The sequence below is a fragment of the Neoarius graeffei genome, chromosome 3 (assembly GCF_027579695.1).
Source record: "Neoarius graeffei isolate fNeoGra1 chromosome 3, fNeoGra1.pri, whole genome shotgun sequence".
Taxonomy (NCBI): Eukaryota; Metazoa; Chordata; class Actinopteri; order Siluriformes; family Ariidae; genus Neoarius; species Neoarius graeffei.
The window spans coordinates 81,584,254-81,609,762 of record NC_083571.1 but is presented as its reverse complement, the minus strand read 5'-3'; the positions used below and the strand labels follow the sequence as shown (position 1 = coordinate 81,609,762).

General features: G+C 40.9%; 1 protein-coding gene across 1 annotated transcript in view; it reads right to left on the bottom strand.

Annotated features, from left to right (window-relative positions):
- Positions 1-25,509, bottom strand: part of fam49a (family with sequence similarity 49 member A) — a 92,881-nt gene that overhangs the window by 24,515 nt on the left and 42,857 nt on the right. The window contains exon 2 of the mRNA XM_060917464.1: positions 15,666-15,720. The gene's annotated coding sequence lies outside the window, so the exon portion shown is untranslated. The remainder of the gene's footprint in view (positions 1-15,665; positions 15,721-25,509) is intronic.

Genomic DNA, 25,509 nt, shown 5'->3' with positions numbered 1-25,509 from the left:
GTAGATGTCGCCGTGGAGTTTTTGACGCCCGCTGCCTTCATGCCAGTGGCATTTCCGGCGGTGGGCTACTGCGACCTAGACATTCTGCATAGACATCATATGCGACTGCGACTCTGTTTACAAATCTCGCTGGAACAGCGCGCACGACATGCTTGAGCGCTTTTTAGAGCAACAGCCTGCCATCCACGCTGCACTCCTGTCTGCAGAAATACGTAAATCTGAGAAGGACATCTGCACACTCACCGAGTCTGACATAACTGCTGCGGTACTACAACATGCTAAAAGAAATATGCTAAGTGAGTGTATTGTTTCCTAATTTGAGGATGCTCCACAAACTATAAATGCATAAGGCATTTAAATATAATAATGATAATTTAATGTACTGAGTAATATAGTATATACATTTTGATATTTATTATTGCCTTGTCCTCCCATACTGCAGGTGCTGCAAAGAAATTGAAAACTGCTGCTATTAGTTTTCTTTTATTATTTTTAGTTTTATAAATCCTATGCACTTTTTGTCATTAGTGTGTCCACTTGTTAAGTATGGAAACAGTAATATTTGTTTTAATGGCAACTACCTCCAAAGTCGTTTCAATAAATTCAGTTATGAACCGAGTTGCTCTGAGTTATGCATCAATTGGAGACACTATCCAGATCGTACACAGCCACTGGTAATTATGCTCTTTTTTTTAACATTTTTTTTCACTGAAGTATGTTGAATATATATCGCAATGCATCGCAATAATTCAAGAATCGTGATGCATCGTGATAGTATTGCATCGTAGCATGTGAATCGTGACTTCTTTGCCAATACCCACCCCTACCCACAATATTATTTTTGCATTCTGCCTCAAGCCTGGAAGTGATGACAGCATTATTTTAAAAATGAATTGTACAGATGCGAGTAGTGACAGACCTCCAGCTCATGCGCACTGGTGCCCTTGTAGCATAGTGCCTGCACGGACTTGTCACCAAAAAAAAAAAAAACCCAAACAAACCAAAAAAAAACTACTTTGACGTCCACACAGAGCCTCGTGCAGCAGACCCTCACATACTCAGATGTGGAAAGTACAACACCAGCCTAACCAGATGTCATTCTAGCCACATTCACTGGATATGAGCAATCGCACGCTCTGATTGGCTGCGCTACGACTAGGCTATCAGCTCACATACTGGGAGTAGAGAAAAACAAAACGACGGAGCGCGTTGCTGAACCAACCGAGGACGAAATAAAAACTCTACTAGGATTCAAGCTCCCCCCCCCCTCCCAAAAAAAAAAAGTATTTGATGGTAAGAGCATATCTTTTTATTTTTCAGTAATAATAACTACAGCATTTTTCACAAATTACTACTGTAATTTTGCCGGTTTGTTTACATTCTAAGTGGAAAGGATTCTGTTGGACAAGTTTTTATTTATCGAATTTGCAAAAACTAAAAACGCTGTTTCTCAAAATCCACTGAAGGTGAATACAAGTTATTCCATTCAATCTCGTCGCACATGGCTTATGGTTAACTCGGTGCTATGCGCCTCATCGGCTATCAGCTCATGTACAACTCTATTTTGTGGAATAACTTATTCACTTCAGTGGCTTTAATGTTTTGGCTGATCGGTGTATATTTGATGTATAAAGGATGAAATTTTGCTCTATAATTTGAACAGAGAAGATAAATACAAGTGAAAGACATGAGCAAACATTAAAAACTAGATTCGTTCCCTGTGCTCGCAGCTTTGTTGCTCTGCGGTAAGATGGACATTTGTATGGAATTACCTAAAATATTTTTTGGATAAAATAAAAAAAATTTTACACGCATGGACAACAGCAACACACACAAATAAATGGATCATCCATTTCATCTTGAGAAACAGGAAAAATATTTAGTAGTAGTAGTAGTAGTAGATGACCAAAACTATGTAGACACCCACCACCACACACCCCTATGTTGTTCGAGCCCAAGCTAACCTTTGGTCATATAGTGTACCTATACAATCTGATTACATTACAGGCATTTAGCAGATGCTTTTATGCAGAGTGACGTACAACATACCCAGAGCAGCCTGAGGAACAGTTGGGGGTTAGGGGCCTTGTTCAAGGGCACTTCAGCCATTTCTGCTGGTCCAGGGAATCAAACCGGCGACCTTTTGGTCCCAAAGCTGTTTCTCTAACCATTAGGCCATGGTTTACAAATGCAGACATTAGATGGATTGAGAACTTAAAAGCTTAACAGCCTTTCTTTTTCAGCACAGTCTGTGTGCTCAAAACAGGATGGGCATTATGGGGAAAAAGTATCAATTTGAGATTCAAGACAGTTTTGTACAAGAGGACGTAAAGATAACAGCAACACCGTTGTATGTGGTTAGCCAGATTACAAAGGGCACTGCATAGTTAAAAAACAAAAACAAAAACAGAAAAATGCCCACCCCACAAACCCACTTCCTGTCACTTTTTTTTTTTTAACTGCAGCTGCCTGAACAACTCTCCTCAAACTGTTAATTCAGAAACCGCAAACCAAACTGTATGTTAACACGATGAAACAAGACATCTGATCGGCTAATGCGTTTTGGCGATCTGAAACGTGCACTGTACTACACGCGTTCTCCAACACATCCACGTATTCACACAGAACTAGTCAGAAATGCAGAAAGTCATGACAACAAAAATATCTAACGAGTGCCCTGAGAGCACAATATCCCTTGCTGCAACTAGGCCATAACTCTGGTAAAATGCGACTGAATTGAATGAAATTGCAATGTGTATTACCGACATTTTACAAAGAATCCTGTCAAGTTTTGTGAAATTCCTCCATAAATTGTGAGTTCATTTCAGAAGGAGTACACCCTTCCCAGGACGGATGGATGGACATCGCCACAATGTAATCCCCCTTTGGACCTTTCAGCCAAAAGCATAAATCCAGGTTTCACCGTAACGGGGACAGCAGCGATCCTCATTATTATTGCTGAGTTGTTTCATTCATCTACAGTAGGCTCTTTATCCAGGTTGCGATGGATCTGGAGCTGAGCATGAGGTGGGAATACAACCCCGATTCCAAAAAAGTTGGGACAAAGTACAAATTGTAAATAAAAATGGAATGCAATGATGTGGAAGTTTCAAAATTCCATATTTTATTCAGAATAGAACATAGATGACATATCAAATGTTTAAACTGAGAAAATGGATCATTTAAAGAGGAAAAATTAGGTGATTTTAAATTTCATGACAACACCACATCTCAAAGTTGGGACAAGGCCATGTTTACCACTGTGAGACATCCCCTTTTCTCTTTACAACAGTCTGTAAACGTCTGGGGACTGAGGAGACAAGTTGCTCAAGTTTAGGGATAGGAATGTTAACCCATTCTTGTCTAATGTAGGATTCTAGTTGCTCAACTGTCTTAGGTCTTTTTTGTCGTATCTTCCGTTTTATGATGCGCCAAATGTTTTCTATGGGTGAAAGATCTGGACTGCAGGCTGGCCAGTTCAGTACCCGGACCCTTCTTCTACGCAGCCGTGAGGCTGTAATTGATGCAGTATGTGGTTTGGCATTGTCATGTTGGAAAATGCAAGGTCTTCCCTGAAAGAGACGTCGTCTGGATGGGAGCATATGTTGCTCTAGAACCTGGATATACCTTTCAGCATTGATGGTGTCTTTCCAGATGTGTAAGCTGCCCATGCCACATGCACTAATGCAACCATATACCATCAGAGATGCAGGCTTCTGAACTGAGCGCTGATGACAACTTGGGTCGTCCGTCTCCTTTTTAGTCCGAATGACACGGCGTCCCTGATTTCCATAAAGAACTTCAAATTTTGATTCGTCTGACCACAGAACAGTTTTCCACTTTGCCACAGTCCATTTTAAATGAGCCTTGGCCCAGAGAAGACGTCTGCGCTTCTGGATCATGTTTAGATACGGCTTCTTCTTTGAACTATAGAGTTTTAGCTGGCAACGGCGGATGGCACGGTGAATTGTGTTCACAGATAATGTTCTCTGGAAATATTCCTGAGCCCATTTTGTGATTTCCAATACAGAAGCATGCCTGTATGTGATGCAGTGCCGTCTAAGGGCCCGAAGATCACGGGCACCCAGTATGGTTTTCCGGCCTTGACCCTTACGCACAGAGATTCTTCCAGATTCTCTGAATCTTTTGATGATATTATGCACTGTAGATGATGATATGTTCAAACTCTTTGCAATTTTACACTGTCGAACTCCTTTCTGATATTGCTCCACTATTTGTCGGCGCAGAATTAGGGGGATTGGTGATCCTCTTCCCATCTTTACTTCTGAGAGCCGCTGCCACTCCAAGATGCTCTTTTTATACCCAGTCATGTTAATGACCTATTGCCAATTGACCTACTGAGTTGCAATTTGGTCCTTCAGCTGTTCCTTTTTTGTACCTTTAACTTTTCCAGCCTCTTATTGCCCCTGTCCCAACTTTGAGATGTGTTGCTGTCATGAAATTTCAAATGAGACAATATTTGGCATGAAATTTCAAAATGTCTCACTTTTGACATGTTGTCTATGTTCTACTATGAATACAAGATCAGTTTTTGAGATTTGTAAATTATTGCATTCCGTTTTTATTTACAATTTGTAGTTTGTCCCAACTTTTTTGGAATCGGGGTTGTATAACGAGAAATGCTACGCCAGTCCAGTCCATCGCAGGGTACAAATTCATGCACTTATTCACAGCTTGGGAACATTTATCATATCCAGCCCATCTAGTGGAAGTTTTTGGACAGCGGGAGGAAACCAGAGAACCTAAAGGATATGGAGACAACACAAGAAACTCCACGCAGATAGTAACCTGAGCTCAGGATTGAACTAAGAACGATGGGGCTATGAGGTGGGAACACTGCATCGCTAACCAGTGCCGCCAAAAATAATCAGTCAAATGCCACAAATTATTTTCACAAATAATTGATTGAAAAAAAGATGAGCTGCAGTCTAACTGTACACCAACAAAGTAGGTGTGTGGAGTAAGAACATACGGTGTTTAAAGCTCCCTGCAATGCAGCTGTGCATGATGCACTCGAACTAGTGCAACACCCAGTACGCGCTTCGACATGATGTATCGTATACAAGTGTGTTACAGTTACTAAGGCCAGTGCTGCTGTCTCGTTCTGTACCTTGTTAAAGCTTGAGGTTTCTTGCTCTTCCCCCCCCCGATGAAGGTTAACCATACAAAACATCCACTTGGGGGGAATTTCCAAAATCCTTTAAATACTTATTGTAGACTAAAAATAACTGCGGGACCTTGACAGGCTGTTGATAGAAAAGCGAACAACCTTCAACGTTTGAGTCGGACACAAAACTTACAATACGCACTTAATGTACCAGGAACCCGAAGGCCACAAACGTGCAAGTCGGGTTTCGTTTGAAAAGTGCTGTGTCAAGTTTTGCGAACAGAGAACGTCAGTGAGGTTTGGTCATTTAAAATTTGTTTCCCCTTTAGAAATCTATGCCGAGACATGACTGAGAAACAAACAACTGTTTCTATAGTAACAGCTCCTACACAGGGAATTGTACAGCAGACATGGAACATACAAAGGCTAATAATACACAGATTTTTTTAAAAAAGGGTTTTGTTAAAAAACAAAAACCAGATAATGGTTGGTGTGGTGGCATTTTTGTTAGGAGAGGCTTTTTCATATTTATGGAAGGAGTCTCAAGGTGTCAGAGCTTTGTAAAGTTTCCCCACACGGGAACGACTTCAGGACAGGGAGTTTACGCTTTCCGTTTTCTCACTGAAATGAAAATGAGGGTTGTTTTTTTTTTTTTTTTTACGCGTGCACACACAGAGAGAGGGGTTGGTGAAGGAATACAACAGCTGTAACAAGCGAAAGCAGGAACTAACGTGTCTCTCGGACATTCGGCAACATCAAGCCTCAACTATAAACCTTTAAAACGTGTGACGTGTCAAATCTCCGTAATCACACCACCCCGTTGTTAATTATTTCCTGTACAAGTCATGTGACATTCCTTACACATCCCTTAAGGGCGTCGTCAGGCACGATGCAAAGTGGAGCAAAACCCCCCATAAATCAATCACCGTAACGCACATCCTCGAATGGCTTATTGCATTCATCAAACAGTGATAAACTGCATTATCAAATCTAGTGTTCAATAAATAACTTATGAATAATATTTGCAATAAGCAGGTCTTCCACCACACAACGTGGTTTGTTTAAAGGAGAACTGAAGGCAAATTTATCATCAAAATTCTATTTCTCATTTTATTAAATATAGGAATGCATTTCTGACAGCTATTTTGTCACTGCTTTAGCAAGTTGAGTGTTTGAAATACGCTCTGTAATACATCAGTCCACATATCAAAGCAATGGCCGTAAACGAGATGCGTTGAGACCTGTGCGAGACCTCGTAGGACGGAAGTAAAACGTACAGCGGAAATCAAAGTGACCGACATCTGCCAACGTTGTCAAAAGACGCGCACGCCCTCTTTCGAATGATGACGTAATCAAGCCGGAAGTTGTGTTTGTTTTGACAGCAATCAGGAAAGTTTGAAAAAAGTAGGCAGTAATCATTTAAACTCGTTTTTGTACAACATTTCGTTTGGAAAACCTTCATTGGAACAAAGCTCTAGCTGAAAATAGGTTCGGTAACAACTGGGAGCTTTTGAAATATGAACTTGGTAAATTTTTTTCGAAAATACAGCATTGACTTGGCAAAGAGAAGAAGGGCTGATGAGAAAGTAGTAATAGCCTACATAAGATTGCATTTCTTACTTCCAAACCAATAGATGCTCTCAATGAATCTGATAAGACAGAACTGATTGACTTGCAGCATAGGTTGGATGAGATTTACAAGCGCAAAGCTGAAGGAGCACTTGTTCGGTCTCATAAAAAGCGTCTTGAAGAAGGAGAACAGAACTCTGCATATTTTTTCAGACTTGAGAAACACCAATCCAACACCAACTCTATTCTACAACTAAATATTAATGGGTCAATTTCTAACTATAAGAATACAATTGCAAAATATTGTGCAGATTTTTTATAGTAAACTCTATTCTTCCAAATATTGCCCTCAAGCTGCCTCCGAGTTTTTTAATTCCACAGATAATATTACTCAGCTGAGTGAAGCTGATAGTGAATTTTGTGACAGGACAATTTCTCTGAATGAAGTCGCAGATGCTATAAAGTATCTAAGAGTTAATACGGTAAGTCTCCTGGGACAGACGGCCTTACTGCCGAGCTTTATAAACAATTCTCTGACAGCTTAGCACCGTTTCTTTTAAAAGGTTTTAAGGAAAGCATTGACAGGGGTGCACTTCCTCCTACTCTATCACTACGTTCAGACTGCAATCTGAAACGACCCATATCCGACTTGTTGTGAAATCCGATTTTTTTGTTAGGCCGTTCACATTACCAATTATATAAGACTTGTATGCGATCTCCAATATGAACGGAAAACGACCCAAAAGTGTCCCGCATGCGCAAATTGACACGTAATAAGCACATCTACGTAATACGTAAACAAAAAAAAAAAAAAAAGCGCACTCTTCAAGTTTGCAAGTAAAGCATGGAGATGAGGCGAGACCTGGCGATGTGGTTTTTGTGGCGGCGGCGGAACTCACACAATAACCTGGTATTGTGGAGGTATTGTCCGCCATTGTTGTTGTTTTCCACCAAAGAGGCGGGATTAGCTAATGCAGAATAGTGACGTTTGTCTCGTTGATGACGTGTAGGTCGCATGAATGCGACCTGTCCGGTCAGACTGCAGTCGCATGTGAAAATAACGGATATGCATCGGAATTAGGACCACATATCCAAGCGGCCTGGGTCGCATGTGAAAAAAATCGGATCTGTGTCGTTCAGATTGTCAATAACAAATCGGATACAGGTCGCATATGGGCAAAAAAAAAAAAAAAATCGGATATGGGTCGTTTCAGGGTGCAGTCTGAACGTAGTCTATGTCAGGGCTTAATCACCCTGATTCCCAAACCAAGAAAGGACCCTTTACTCTTAGATAATTGGTGACCAATTTCCTTATTGAACAATGATAAGATACTCACTGATTCTTGCAAATAGAGTAAAGCCTGTTTTAGATGCCGTTATTGAGGAGTCGGTCTGGATTTATGCAGAATCTGTCATATTCCAAATAATATAAGACTAATTTTAGATATAATAGACTACCCAGAATTAGTGCAGGATGACAGTTTTATTCTTTTTTTGGATTTCTATAAGGCTTTTGACTCCTTGGAACATGACTATTATTACTGCTTTAAATAAATTTGGCTTTGGTCAATCTTTTTGCAATGCAGTTCACACGTTATATTCTAATAGTAATAGTTCTGTAAAACTTGCTAATAGTACTTCTCCAAGATTTTCTCTGAAACGTGGAGTGAGGCAGGGGTGCCCCCTATCAGTGTGCCCATTTCTTCTTTCTGTGCAACTCAGTTTACATGTCAAACTCAGTCCATTAAAGGGTATGGTTGTCGCTAACAGAGAAATATGCACAAGTCAGCTAGCGGATGACACTGCTCTCCTTCTCAGGGATGCTTCGCAAGTATCAGTGGCAATCAACAGTATCCAGTCCTTTTCGAAAGCCTTCGGACTTTCCCTTAATCTTAATAAATGCGAACTTTTGCCTGTTAAAGACTGGCTGGTACCCTTAATTCATGGAATTCCTGTGAGAAACTCTAACATACCTTGGTATTCAAGTCACTAAAAATGGGCAATCCAGATGTTCTGTAAACTTCACTCCTATTATTGAAAACCCCCCAAAAAATCCTTAACCACTGGCTGCAGAGAGACTGGTCTCTGAAGGGAAGAGTTCTGCTCTCGAATGCAGAGGGAATCTCACGTCTAACCTATGCTGCTCAGTCGTTACATGTTGATAACACAACGTGTAAATCAACTGATAAAATGTTACATAATTTATGGAAAAACAAAACCCACTAAAGGAAATCGGTCACTTTAAACTTCTATGACAAAGGTGGCTTGAATTGTATTGATTTTGGTGCACTTAATAATACCTTCAAAATAAATTGGATCAAAAAGTATTTGGTCTTTAGTCTCTGTCCCTCCAGCATCATTTTATTGGGCCAATTTTGTGTCTGATATTGAATGGAAAAAAGTTTGGACGTTACCACAAAGATTTTTTTCTATCAAACAAAGTCAAAAAGAGATCTCATGTAAATTGATGCACAAATTCTACCCTGCAAAACAAGATTTAGCAAGATTTAAGAATGATATTGATAACTCTTCTTTCTGCCAAAAGCATCCTGAAACATCTACTCACTTATTTTGGTCATGTGAATTCACTTATAAATTCTGGATGGACTTCCACAGCTATGTTGCTGATTCTGTCTTTTCTGATTTTCACCTTTACTATAAGAATGTTATTTTTGGATTTCATAATTTTAATCAAAGTTGCATTCTTTTTTTATAAACGGGTTTTTATTTTTAGCAAAGTTTCACATACACAAGTGCAAATTCATCAACAGAAAGCCTGAACTCTTTGTACTTAAAGAACTTGAACAATATATGAGGACAATCTCTTCATCGAAAAACACAAAGGCTTTAAAGACCATCAACATTTGCAAATCGTTAAATTTGCTTACATGAAATATGCTCTCACACAATTACTCTCTTGCCTATTCTGTTTTTTTAAGTCTGTTCTTGGAATGTCTTGTTCATATCTGTATTTTGCTCTTGATTTCACGCTGTTTAATTGTACTTAAAGTTTAAAAGAGAAAAAAAAATGTTTGGAAAACCATTTTTAAAATCTTGCACAATTCTTGAAGATCGCGCGGATAAATGACGCCTGCCGTGGACCAAATGAACTACATTCAACACGGCTAAAAGCCGAATAGGCCGATAACTAATACTTAATTGCAGTTAGTTGCCAATATGAGTCACGATATAAGGTGACTAAAACTGAAAATGTAATTGAATAACACGTTAAGAAATAAAGCAAGTTTAAAAATGACTTCAGTTCTCCTTTAACAGTAAGCTTTGGTTCTTAAAACATAACCGGCAAAGAGGAGAGCAGTCCATGTACAGAACAATGACTTGTGCTCCGATACGCTCAAGCACGCTTGATATTCTTGGCGACGACCCACATAGTGATAACCTGAACAAGTGCTATGAGAACCAGTCGGTGAGAATCTGAAAGGATGTCACATTGCTCTCCTCTCATGTGCAGCAGATCCCTGAATCCAGTTCATCAAAGGACGTGTCGAAAGGAGAGGGCAAAATGTAAGCACAACAATAATGCTTCTTAAAGAAACGACTGAGCATGTCCGACACATACAGTACCAGTCAGAAGTTTGGAAACTCCTTCGAATTCGATGTTTTTATTTATTTTATTTTTTTCCTACATTGTAAATTAATACTGAAGTCATCCAGACTATGCAGCAACACGTAAGGAATCATTTATTAAACTTTAAAATGTTAATCAAACCGAAATATGTTTTAGATTCTTCAAAGTAGGCACCTTTTGCTTTGATTACAGCTTTGCACACTCTTGACATCCTCTCAAATCAGCTTCATGAGGTAAATCACTCGAAATGGTTTTCCAACAGTCTTGAAGGAGTTCCCAGAGGTGCTGAGCACTCGTTGGCTGCTTTGCCTTCACTCTGCGGTCCAACTCATCCCAAACCATCTCAATTGGGTTTAGATCAGGTGATTGATTGTGGAGGCCACGTCATCTGACGAACGAAGCACTCCATCACCCTCTTTCTTGGTCAAATAGCCCTTACATAGCCTAGAGCTGTGTTTTGGGTCATTGTCCTGTTGAAAGACAAATAATGGGCCCACTAAGTGCAAACCACATGGGATGGCATGTCGCTGCAGAATGCTGTGGTAGCCATGCTGGTTAAGTGTGCCTTCGATTTTGAATAAATCGCCAACAGGGTCACCAGCAAAAAAAACAAAACAAAAACATACCATCACACTTCCTCCTCCATACTTCACTGTGGGAACCACACATGTAGGAACCATCCGCTCACTTTTTCCGCGTCTTACAAAGACATGGCGATTGGAACCAAAAATCTCAAATTTGGACTCATCAGACCAAAGGACAGATTTCCACTGGTCTAATGTTCGTTCCTTGTGTTCCTTGGCCCAAGCTATTCTCTTCCTCTTGTTGTTCTTCCTTAGAAGTGGCTTCTTTGCAGCAATTCAACCATAAAGTCCAGATTCATGCAGTCTTCCCTGAACAGTTGATGTTGAGATGTGTGTGCTACTTGAACTCTGAAGCATTTACAGTAGGTGGGCTCTTATCTGGGGTGCTATTAACTTGCGGTTTCTGAGGCTGGTAACTCTGATGAACTTATCCTGTGCAACAGAGGTAACCCTAGGTCTTCCTTTCCAGGGGCGGTCCTGATGAGAGCCAGTTTCATCATAACGTTTGATGGTCTTTGTGACTGCACCTGGGGATGCTTTCAAAGTTCTTGAAATTTTTTGGACTGACTGACCTTCATTTCTTAAAGTAATGATGGACTGTCGTTTTTCTTTACTTAGCTGAGTGGTTCTTGGCATAATATGGATTAGAACAGTACTCAAATAGGGCCATTCACTGTATACCAACTCTACCTCTTCACAACACAACTGATGGTCTCAAACACATTAAGAGGTCAAGAAATTCAAGAAATTAACTCTTGGCAAGGCACAGCTGTAAACTGAAAGCCATTCCAGGTGACTACCTCGTAAAGCTGACTGAGAAAATGCCAAGATGTGCAAAGCTGTCATCTAAGCAAAAAGGTGCCTACTTTGAAGAATCTAAAATATGAAACATATTCTGGTTTGATTAACACTTTTTTTTGTTTACCAAATAATTCCATATATATTTCTTCATAATGTCGATGACTTTAGTATTAATCTACAGTTCAGAAAATTTTAAAATAATGAAAAACCACTGAATTAGAGGGCGTTTCCAAACTTTTGACTGTACAGACATCAATATACCTCCAGTTCTCTTTGCAGAACAGGCATGCCCCCCACCTGCATCTCCACAACCGACATCTCATCCATTTTATTTGTTCTTATCCCTCCCCCCCCTTCTTACTACCTTTTTCTTGCTTCAACAGAAATAGGGCTGATGGGACTTGGATTTGTTTATTTAGGCCAAGTTTACATTAGACCGTATCTGTCTCGTTTTCTTCGCGGATGCACTGTCCGTTTACATTAAACCGCCTGGAAACGGGAATCCGCCAGGGTCCACGTATTCAATCCAGATCGCGTCAGCTCCGGTGCTGTGTAAACATTGAGATACGCGGATACGCTGTGCTGAGCTCTAGCTGGCGTCGTCATTGGACAACGTCACTGTGACATCCACCTTCCTGATTCGCTGGCGTTGGTCATGTGACGCGACTGCTGAAAAACGGCGCGGACTTCCGCCTTGTATCACCTTTCATTAAAGAGTATAAAAGTATGAAAATACTGATGCAAATACTGCCCATTGTGTAGTTATGATTGTCTTTAGGCTTGCCATCCTTCCACTTGCAAGTGGTAAGTGATATGCGCTGGGATCACACACACAGCGGCTCAGTCCCGAATCACAGCTTGTGCACTTCACTCGCGTGCTCCGTGAGCTGCGCAGGGCCGGAGTGCGCACCCTCCAGAGGGCACTTGCTGTTCAGGGCGGAGTGATTTGGAGCACAGGATGCCTGCGGAGCCGAGCGTATCCGTGTATTGGTGTTGCTGTGTGCACGCAAATCGTGTATTGGTGTTGCTGTGTGCACACTAATCGTTTTAAAAACGTTAATCTGATGATCCGCTGATACGGTCTAATGTAAACATGGGCTTAGAAAGCATGGTCTGGGGTTCCAAAGCACTTCTCCTGGATCATGTGGGTGAGCTTCACTGCCATCACTTGTGTCCAAAAAACAACTGATCACAAGTAACAAAAGCTGTGTATTGTGAGCGAAACAGCATTTCTGAGAGTTTAAAACCAAGACTACAGTTTTATATTGCAAAGCGTTTAACATTTCTTTAAACTTTATTTTAATTCAATTACAAGTCCTCCTAAATGCCTCCGAGTTGAGTAATAACACCCTGGTTACATTTATTATAGACTTTTTTTTTGTATTGAAGCTCATTAAAATGTTGTTCATTCAATTTAAACCTTATGCGAAGTCTGCTTTTATTTGGAAGAACATGCTGCACTGTGTGTGGAGTAATCTACTTTAATAGAATCTTATAACCAAGACTGCATACGGGCTATACACGACTGTGTAAAAGTCCGAGGCACCCTATTTTTTCTTTCATACAAACTGTGTTATAGATTTCTATTTTATGACTTCTACATTATCGAGTCAGTACAACAACATTTTAGTTTCAGACATTCATTTTCCAGCACAAAATTAAATGTTACAGGGGAGGAGGGGGGAAGAAAAAAAAAAAGTTTGCATCTTACATAAGCAACATATTACATAAGGGAGCACGTTTCAGATTAAAAAAGAAAACAATAATGAAGGCTGCTGGGTTTTGGTGCAAAATGAAGAAGCGAGTGTGACAGTTAAAGTGTCCAGAAGAACTGGGGCTGCTTCTGCAAGACGCTCAGTAAAACCCACAGCTCATTTCCTTATTAAACTGACATGATTAAGGCGTCACAAAAAGCTTGATTTGGATTGCAAAAATTAGCTTTAGAGAAGGAAGAAAAGCCCAACATCAAAATGCTAACCTATAAGTGAATTTGAACCATAGTAGTTTATGAGTTGCTAATATACAGTTCTGTGCAAAAGTCTTAGGCAACTTTTTTTTCTTTTCTTCATATAAACCTTGTTATAGATTTCCATTTTATGACTTCTACATTATTGAGTCAATACAAAAACATTTTAGAGTCCAAATGTTCGTTTTTCAGCACAAAATTAAATGTTACAGAAAAAAAAAAGTTTGTATCATCTGAGCAGCGTATTACATAAGAGAGCACGTTTCAGATTAAAAAAGAAAGCATAATGGAGGCTGCTGGGTTTTGGTGCAAAATGAAGAAGCGAGTGTGACAGTCAAATGGCCCTTTTCCACTACCCTTTTTCAGCTCACTTCAGCCCGACACGGCTCGCGTTTCGACTACCTCAGAGCAGCACGACTCAGCTCGCTTCAGCCCTACTCAGCACCCAAAACTCGCACGGTTTTGGAGTGGGGCTGAAGCGAGCCAAACCGAGCCGAGTGGGGCTAGGGGCGTGAGGAGACACTCCCCTGTGCACTGATTGGTGAGGAGGAGTGTCCTCACATGCCCACACACGCCCCACGAGCACGCTGGGATCTGTAAACACCGTAAACCCGGAAGAAGAAGAATTACGAGAATTTCTGAAGCCTTATGCGCCTCGCCTCATCTATACGCTCTTGCCAGTATCTACTGGCGTTGTCGGTGACAACAAGCCACAGCACCAAGACCAGCAACACTAACGACTCCATGTCCTCCATGTTTATTGTTTACTATCTGGGTCGTGAGACTACCGCTTAAAAGGTCACTGATGTCACCGTTTGCGCCGACTAACGACATCACGTGACGTCCACCCACTTTCGCTAACTCCACCCAATGTGTCCACCCACTTCCAGCCGGCACGGTTCAGCGCGGTTGTAGTCAAAATGCAACTCCAACAGCCCCGCTCAGCTCGACTCAGCACGGCACGGCTCAGCCCAACTCAGCCGCGTTGGTAGTGGAAAAGCGGCATAAGTGTCCAGAAGAACTGGGGCTGCGTCTGTAAGATCCTCAGTAAAACCTACAGCTCATTTCCTTAAAAAAAAAAAAAAAAAAAAATGCACTCACTGTACCGGAGACGACTTTTTTTTTTTTTTAAGCAAAGGGTCGTCTCACACCAAATATTGACTTCGTTCCATTTATTATGGCTTACTGCTGTTTATAGTATTTTTTTTTTTTTTAAATGTTGAGACATTTCATTTCATTATTTTTTAAGCCACTTTTGGTCTACAACATTTATTTACATGTGCCTGAGACTTTTGCACAGTACTGTACAGCAGGTATAAAAACAGACTTATCACAGGTAAACACATGCATCATTGATACCACAGGAGGAGTCAAAGTCGTGATCTATACACAAGATCATTTCAGCCAAATATCTACTCAGGTTTATGTAATGACAAAAAAAAAAAGCAAGAAAAAAAAATTGCCAAATCAGTAGACAGTGCAGTGTCGTTTGAGTGGTTACAGGGTTCCCTCCATCTTTCATGCAGCTAAATCTTGATATGGGTCAGTGATTAAGCCAGTGTACCTGAATGGTTTCACCACACCAAGGTTGGTTATCTCTGTCCGTCCGTCCATCCCTGTCCATCCCTCCCTGTCCGTGTCTCCCTGTCCCTCTCTCCCTCCGTCTGTCCCTGTCAGTCTCTCCCTGTCAATCCATCTGTCTCTCTCTCCCTCTGTCCCTGTCCATTTCAGTCTGTCCTGAGGCAAATGGTTTAGATGAGCGTTCTGTGCCAAACTGTCTAGATAGCATTTTCTATCGGGTTAGATGTGTTCCGATTAGCCCGCCCTCAAGTCCTCTAATGAATAAACTATATGCACTTTATAAATGGTTCTTCCAGCAATAAATATTTAGGCAGACATCTTTTAAAAGTAAGAAACAAACAAACATCGCTGAAATTTTCTTACCAAATGCAAACCAAATTAGGAACATCAGAATACTCTATGACTGGCATTGTTACATGATCATTTACATTCGCATCATCAGCTTACCTTATCTGGAGGAAAATCTGTGGTTCCTTTTAGATCATCCGCTTGCTCTTGATTTCTGAAACACAAGTACGGTGGGGAAAATATGCGATTAGGCAGATCTGTGCAGCATATCAAAAGCTTTCAGACGGCTTTATATGCAAGTCACAATCGTAGTCATGATGTTAAGAATTCCTTAAATAGCCGTTAATGAATATCAAGCTCCTACAGTTTGTTTCAAATGACTTGACAACAACCCAAACCCATTTCTAGGAAGGAAACAAAAACATGGATAAATAATAATCTGGCAAAGAAAGAGAAAATTGGAGCCCCTTGAGTAATAGCACATTAGAACATGCCTGGTTCAGTTTCTTATTGATTAGCATGCAGTTCCCACACAGCACTCACCCTTTAGGTTAATGGCTGCCCCTAATTAATCAATCAATCCGCTTCTTGCCTTGATACAGCACCCAACAAAGGTGGATTTGAAATACGAGAATGGAGGATAAAAGACTGTTCCCTCCCTCAAGCTCATTTTCCATCCATCAGTTTTTGAAGCTCTCTAAGAGAAAGCTTGTAATGTTGAGAGAAGGACAACTGGGATAACGTTGGGTCTGACCCACATGGATATGAACAAGAGCTGGTGCTGGATGGCATGACACCTCGACTACACCTCTGTACCTTCCATTCCAGAGATACCCTTTTCCACTGATGACATTTTTAAAAACTGGCCACCACTTCAAGAGGCAAACAGTTATGTAAACGGAGCTCCTACTGTATTGCACAAGAACATGCACTATATAACCAAATGTTTATAGACACCTGACAATCACACCCATCTGCGATTCCTCCGCAAACTCGTACGTGCACATTTCCTTGTTTGGATGCTGCAAAGTTGGTATTTCCAGGTCACTTGAACCAAGAGGCTCAAACCTGTTCCAGCATGACAACGCCCCTGTGCACAAAGCAAGCTCCATGAAGACGTGGTTTGCCAAGTTTTAAGTGGAAGAACTCTAAATGTCCTGCACAGAACCCTGACCTCAACCCCACTGCACACCTTTAAGATGAACTGCAACACTGACTGCACCCCAGACCTCCTCACCAACATCCATACAAGACCACAATGAACAAATATCCACAGCCACGCTCCAAAATCTAGTGGAAAGACTTTGCAGAAGAGAAGTGAAGGTTACAACAGCAAAAAAGGGGAGACTAACTTTGGAATGGGATGCTCAACAAGCACAGTGTGATGGTCAGGTGTCCACATACTTTTGGCCATATTGCAGCTACAGCTCGTGTTAAATCTTCCAGCATTTATGCACAGCACAAACGTATTACCAAATGACCATTACACAGAAATATACTGTTAGGATAACCATTTGGTAAGGGTGCAGTTTTGCTTTAAAGCATATATGCAGAGCCATGGCCTCACTTTCGTTTATAAATGCCTTAAGACCTCAAGAATGCCACAGGAATAGTTTTAAGCGTTAACAATAAATCTGTCATTTTTACGATTAAAGTGATTTATATAGGTAGCGGTCTGAGTGAATGACCTTGACGTCCGTAACATCACAGCAGGAAGTCTATCGGTCTCATCGCCACTTCCGCTATACTAAAAAAACAGAGCTGACTGCAACTCCGATCCTCCATTTTGAGCTAATTTATCGCCATGCCACGTAGATGTGTTGCTGGCGGGTGCAGCAACACGACAGAAGGTGGATTTACATTGCACTCATGGCCCAAGAATGTTCAAACTGCAAAGATTTGGACGCATTTTGTGAGAAGTTCACAGGTACACTGGGCGGCTATGAAGTGGTCTCTCTTCTCCTCTGCTCATTTTACTGAAGACTCGTACGAGACCTCTGATCTGTTGAGGAGCGTTGGCTACAAGCCTGTACTGAAAGAGGGTGCAGTACCAACAATTAAAGAAAAAGAATACTACAAGTATTTATTTTTAAAAGGAAAGGGAGTTTAGTTGCACCAGTCCTCCTGGAGTGAGCCGAGGGTTATGGCTAAAACCCGGGACGGAACTGGACATATCGCTCAGGCAGCGACCTCCCTGCAGTTGTTGCTAAAATAGGTGACATCCCGTTCCGTCCCGGGTTTTAGTAACTGCCTGAGCCGAGCGGTAATGGCAGAATACTCAGCAGGAAGAAAAGTGAATGAGTGGAGGAGCTGTCTTATTTCTAAACCGGATATCGCTGCCATCTCACCCTTCCGTGGAAGAAGTGAATGAATGGAGAACTGAACGAACAACTGAAAGTCAGATTGATTCAAAAACAATCAGCCATCAAGAAGTGAGAACACAGATGGGTAAGCTCCGACTCATTTGGATGACTTTTAAAAAAATAAAATAAAATAAATAAATAATAATAATAATAATAATAATAAAGCGTTGTTTACCTGCATTTAGATTAATACACGTAACTTGTATTGCATATTTAAGTTACCGGTATAAGATTGTCTCAGTTCATCTGATTATTTAATTAGCCTTTTACATTTTATCAGTGAAAATGCATGCATGTACATGCATGTTGCATAAGTTCTAACACCTATCCTGTTTTAATGAGAGTCAACCCGCAATCAACGAAGTCAAATCAGTCTTAGTTGAGCGAGTCGGTAACTGTATTTCTTACTTTCACCATAAATTTTTATTTATATGACTTTGGTCTATAGCTGTCAAAGGCCTCGGCCTTAAAGGAACAGTCCACCGTACTTCCATAATGAAATATGCTCTTATCTGAATTGAGACGAGCTGCTCCGTACCTCTCCGAGCTTTGCGCGACCTCCCAGTCAGTCAGACGCAGTCAGACGCGCTGTCACTCCTGTTAGCAATGTAGCTAGGCTCAGTATGGCCAATGGTATTTTTTGGGGCTGTAGTTAGATGCGACCAAACTCTTCCACGTTTTTCCTGTTTACATAGGTTTATATGACCAGTGATATGAAACAAGTTCAGTTACACAAATTGAAACGTAGCGATTTTCTATGCTATGGAAAGTCCGCACTATAATGACAGGCGTACTAACACCTTCTGCGCGCTTCGGTAGCGCATTGATACGGAGCTCAGATATCAATGCGCTGTCGAAGCGCGCAGAAGGTGTTAGTACGCCTGTCATTATAGTGCGGACTTTCCATAGCATAGAAAATCACCACGTTTCAATTTGTGTAACTGAACTTGTTTCATATCACTGGTCATATAAACCTATGTAAACAGGAAAAACGCGGAAGAGTTTGGTCGCATCTAACTACAGCCCCAAAAAATACCATTGGCCATACTGAGCCTAGCTACATTGCTAACAGGAGTGACAGCGCGTCTGACTGCGTCTGACTGACTGGGAGGTCGCGCAAAGCTCTGAGAGGTACGGAGCAGCTCGTCTCAATTCAGATAAGAGCATATTTCATTATGGAAGTACGGTGGACTGTTCCTTTAAAACCGGTTCCTGCTGTGACGTCACGCACTCAGGGCTGGCTGGCTCAGCGGGGCAGCTCGAATGCCAACTTTGTGGTTGATTTTAACTCTCAAAAATATAAAAATTTTATTCCCATTTATGCAGCATACAAGAGTCAAGGATGGAGAGAAATGTATTTAAAAATAAAAAAGGCTCTGCGTATCTCCTTTAAGGATTAAAAAAAAAAAAAAAAAAAAAACTTAAAATGTATTTCAAACCAGGAGGAAGCTGTCGAAGAAAAACTATTTAATTTTGCTGTGACCTTGACTCTGTATGGATCAATCCCAAAATCAAATGAGCTCATCAGCTGGTTATAAAGATAATTCTATATCAATGCTATGAACACTCACTCATTCTTGAGATTGACTATCGTGAAAAACAACCTGGAAAGAATACAAAAACAAAACAAAAAAACCCACATGCCAGAATGCCCGTACCACCTAGAGGTGGAGGTATAATTAGGGGTGTGGATGGGTTAATCACTATTCATTATGCCGTACGCCCACACACAGTCACTCTGAAACCATGAAAAAGAAGCAACATTGTGACCAAGAGCAGCAGGGTCATGCAGGATTAAAAACGTCTCAGGAGAGGTTTCTTTACATGTAGGACCCATAATCACCTGACGTCAACATGCATCCTGAGTGATCTCATAGTCAGCGGACAGTCCTAAGAGGGGCCCAACGTGTTCCAATGTCGTCCAATCACTCGGCACATTCGAAGGTGGTCTGGGATACAAAGACCGTGAAAGTGTCTCGATTCTGTCCCAGACAGCAATAAAAGTACTAACTGGCTGACCGGGTCATTGTTCTCATCAGAAATCATGTAGAATTACTACAAGGCTGTTTAGAAATCATACTAAACAGAAGAGCTCTCTACAGCCAGCCCAGTCGTCTCATCCCATCCCTCCTTCATTTATAACAAACTTTTGCAAGCAGACCGTGCAAATGAAACTTGAAACCACCTGTACACAAGATAGGATTTGACCTGAAAACAAACGCAACGTGAGACTGACGTGTGAATAAATATGCGGCAGTGATGCACAAAACCCGATCACAAGTGCTCACTGGAGACGCTTTCAAAATGCCAGGAGGTGTAAACGGTGATGCGTTTCAGCTGTCCACTTGTAATCAGATCTGTCATGATGAATGTTCATACTGGGCGTGGACAGGACATTTTACATTTCACTGACTGATTTAGAAATAAGCTTGATTGTGCATCTGTCCTGAACAACAGATTATTAGAAACATGGCTTGCCACAGAGAAATTTTCACTATTACAGTGTAGAAGTTTAACCAGTTTCAGATGCTGTACATTCATTACCAAATATCCTTTCATTACCTCTTAGACATGTGAAAACTACAATTAGCCTGAAACCACCTGCTTGACAATTTTTTTTCCCAACAAATCTGTAATAACAAGAGTGCTCTGAGAGCACGATATCCCCCACTGGCTACTAGGCCATAACTGGTAAAATGCGACCGAACTGAACGAAATTGCAATACGCATACCGACATACAACAAAGAATCCTGCCAAGCTTCGTGAAATTCCTCCAAAAATTGTGAGAAGAGTTGATATGTATACTGCTCCTACTTATTCAGGTGACATTGGGCATACCTAACAACCTGTGTTTTTTTTTCCCTCCCCCCCACCCCAAATCTGTCCCTCTGAGTTACATGGAGTCAACAGGAAATCTTTTGGTGGAGACCTTCGACTGGCTATTGTAGCCTGCAGGGAATCGGCCGTCAGACATTCTGTCGCATGTCCCAGACCCGGTGAAATGTAACTGAATTGTCTTGGCCAGCCCTAAGGGTCCCATCTGCATCTCATCATTGCTGAGGAGTGTGCTCCCATCACCCAATCAAGCATCCAGCCAGAGCAGGTCATGATATTTTTTACCATATTAACATGCCATTGTTGTGTGTTATGCCTGATGTAAAGACTCTCGTCTCTGCGAGTCTACCACACAGATTTAATACTTGTCATTTTTAGGGCATACCTAACAACCTGTGTTTTCTTTCTCTCCCCCCCCCAAACTGTCCCTCTGAGTTACATGTTGATCCTGGGATTGAGATACTGGCCTCTTCTGCCCCTCGGACCTGCTTGATCCATCCTGGTGCCCTGTGTCTGGTCGGAGTTTTATCACACCGCTCCTGTGAAGGACGGCCCCATGAGGACAGTTGAGGGTTATACCTGTTAAAACTGTTAATATTATAGTCAGGCTGTCTGTTGTTGCCCAAATGAGGATGGGTTCCCTTTTGAGTCTGGTTCCTCTCGAGGTTTCTTCCTCATGTCGTCTGAGGGAGTTTTTCCTTGCCACCGTCGCCACAGGCTTGCTCATTGGGGATAGATTAGGGATAAAATTAGCTCATGTTTTAAGTCGTTCAAATTCTGTAAAGCTGCTTTGCGACAATGTTTATTGTTAAAAGCGCTATACAAATAAACTTGATTTGATTTCAGAAGGCGAGTACCCTTCCCGGGACGGACGGACTGAAATCACCACAACATAATCCCCCTTTGGACCTTTTGGCCAGCAGGAGACAAAAATTGTGAGGGAAGATGATTTCAGAAAGCAAGCACAGCTTGATAAAATTACCAAAGTACAACTCTGTTACTAATCAAGGGCATAACTCTCATAATATTTGCCCAAATTAAACGAAATTTCAATATGCGTATAACTGTCATATAACAAAGCCTTTTGCCAAGTTTGGTGAAATTCCTCCACAAATTGTGAGGGGAGTTGATTTCAGAAGAACATATGCCCTCATGAAATTGTCAAAAGTACAAGTTATTTAAATCAAGGGTCAAAACGCTGGTAAAATTTTCACAAACGAAATTAAATCGTAATATACGTATTACTGTCATATAGCAAGGCCTTTTGACAAGCTTTGAGAAATTCATCCAAAAATTGTGAGAGGAGTTGATGTCAGAAGGCGAGCACACCTTCATGAAAATATGAAAGTACAAGGTTGTTAAATCAAGGGCAACAACTCTGGTAAAATGTGACTGAATTGAACAGAATCGCAATATGCGTACTACAGACATACAATAATGCCTTTTGCCAAGTTTGGTGAAATTCCTCTAAAAATTGAGAGTGGAATTGATTTCAGAAGGAGAAAACACTCATGAAATTGTCGAAGTACAATTTTCTTAATCAAGGGCTGTAACTCTGGTAAAATGTGACCGAATTTAATGAAATTACAATTTGCGTACTACCAACAAAGAATCCTGCCAAGTTTCGTGAAATTAGTCCAAAAATTGAGAGGGGAGTTGATTTCAGAAGGTGAGCACCCTTCCCAGGACGGACATCACCATAACATAATTCCCCTTCAGGCCTTTCAGCCAGCGGGGGATAAAAACCTCAAAAATGTCTTATTTGACTTTTATTAACTCGTGTAGCTTGGTGTGACCCCCAATCCCTATGGTTTCACCGTAGCTGCATTTTGGTGGTGGAACCAAACTTGTACCCTGTCCACACTAGGGATTTTGTACCGATATGATACTACTTTCGTACTGCAACACCTGTCCACACTAGCAACTATACCGGCACTGTAGCAGTATAACTGTATCGGTACGAAACCCACAAATGTATGGGTTTCGTACCGGTACTGTAGCGCTTCGCTGTAGTGTGGACAGATGAAGCGGCTCTGTATCGATACAAATAATGCGCATGCGCAAAGTCACACACCTCAATATCTTCGCTGAATAAAATAGTGAAGAACGGAGATTCATTTGTTTCTTTCTCAACTGCCTCACGACTGAATAAATGACCACCAGAAATATAGACTGTACATTGACAACAAAAAGCACACACACGTTGTTTCATCCGTATGGAAGCCGAGAGAGGCCCTTCATATAATCCTTTTTTTTTTTTTTATTCACCTTGTTATCCCAAGATAACGACATAATTAATTCAGGATCTCGAGAAAACACCACAACTAATTCGAGATCTCGAGAAAACAAAACCGTTATTCCATGATCTCGAGAAAACAGCTGAGAAATGGTTCATTCAGGTGTGCCAAGAGACTTGTGATATGCTGACTTTGGGGCTATTTCTCATTCTGTATAGACGCAACTTTGGTCATTAGAATGTCTGGAATAATCGATCACCTAATAAGGCAATATTTTGATCAGGGGTTGACACAGGGAGAGATTGCATTAAGTCTTTTAATAAGGGATAATTTCAAAATTAGTCCGCGGCACCTCCGCAGAAGACTGGCCCGGCTTCGTCTCTACCGACGGAGATACAGTGATCCAGCTGAGATCGTGAAATAATTTTGTTTTCTCGAGATCTCGAAATAACGGATGCCATATATTCTCGGAAGGAAGTTACTCGGTAACCACGGAAACATTTCGCGCACGTGCATTTCAACTACCGTAAATGAAAACCGCAAACATTTCTCGCTAGTGTGGACAGATGCACTAAACTGTACCGGTATACTTTGTATCGATACAGTTATACCACTTTCGTACCGGTACAAGTGTGAACACAGCATTAAGTGTAGAACTGGCATCCCCCAACAAATACAGAAGGGTTAAGAATGGTCTCCCATCATACACAATTCTACAGGCAGATAATTGGTGATCGAATTGCACAGGGTCTTTTGGCAGTTTAGTTTAGTGAAACCTGAGATTGACACAGGGTTAAGCAACTGGTGACTTTTTTTTTTTGTGGTTGTCAAATTTCCCAGGGAAGAGAAGAAAAAAAAAAAAAATTCACAGCTTGCAAATGGAATTTTCCATTCATCTCAGCAAGCCAAGCTGCTCAAAACTGAAACTGTCGGCTTTGGATCTGTGAGATTTGTGAAGCAATGACCCTTAGCCTGTGCAGCTGCCAGAGCTTGTACATGTCAAACTCGCTGCTCTGAACCTAGATCATTTCTGACAAGTGGAACGCTGAGACATGTGCTGTAATACGAGACTACCATCGTCAAGAAGGAAATGGCAGACGGGTAAACAAAAACGTGTGATTGTTCTACGAGAAAATGTTCTCGCTCATGATGGAGCCACCACTCAACATAATAGCTGAGGTCCAACAGAGCTGGGCCATGCTTATAGCTTCACTGCAAGTCTTTCTTTCCTAAATGCCTCTGCATGATGTGCGCATCCACACCAAAGACAGTCAACAGTTACCATGGAAACCATGTCATTACATATAAAGAATAAACTAGAATAAGGATATAATAGCTGCATGTACACAGTTCTCTCCAAAGGGCTTTTCCAAATGCCTTGCCACAAAGAAAGAGAAAGAAAAACCAGCCTACTAATTCTTCAGCAGTATTCCCCACTTCTTCAGAAAAGGATTTATGTGGTCAGGTCCAGCGTTATGGTTGCAATGTAGCCTGGGATGCCGATGTGCTCACTTCCCCCTCGGATCAGCTCAAGTTCAACGACCTCAAACCTTATGTGCAGTATGCACTTATGAACAGTATAGTTTATTAATTAAAAAAAAAGATAATTTGGCTCCAAATCACCTTCTCAAATTTCTCTTGCTGTTGACACACATTCCGTCATGTCAGTTATATCTTAAAGCGAGTCTCCCGCCCGTTGAAACTTCGTGTATTTTCTTTTGTATGAAAATTATCATAAATGTGAGCGTAAATAAACGACTAGAAATAAAAAATAATTTTCGAATAAAGGGATTACTTTTTGCCCGCGTAGTACTATAGCGCCGAATCACTCCTTTCCGAGCTAGTAAAGATCCAGGTCACTATCTGCCGATAAACAAACACATGTGCATGTAGCCATATTGTTTTCAACATCGATAGCGACAAGCAGAAGACCCAAAGATATATAGAAGACAAAACAACAACAACAACAACAAACAAACGAAGAGCAATGGTAAGTCTTTTATATCAATGGAATATTCGATCACGTGACCTCGGGTTGTGACCTCATTTTTTCGCGATCGTTCGTAGGCCTATCACTGCGCCTTTTTGGGGGGGTCCAAAAACTATTTCATTTTCTTTATTTTGGAATATATATATACACACCATTTGAAGGTATTTATTCGTTTAATGGCGTCAATATACGAGTCTTTTTCAACACAAAGTTTCAACGGGAGGGAGACACGCTTTAACAAAAACTTTCTACATACATAATCCCAAATTGTTCCAGCCTCCAGTGAACAGCTTATTAAAATTTTTAACTGAAGACAGACTTCTGAAACCAGCTGAAATCACACAACACTGCTAAACTGCGTCAACGTCAAGGACAATGTTATCCAAAATTTAATTTTGTACATACAACGGATTTTTTTTTTTAATTACAGGAATAGTGTTCACCTTTTTTTTGCCCATGGCATTCCTACATGGATAATTCATTAACTTTAAAATATAATACAGGACAATTCAGGAAAAAAAAAAATTACATGCAATTTTAAGCAATAAAAACAAAGAATGTGGATATTCTTCTAAAT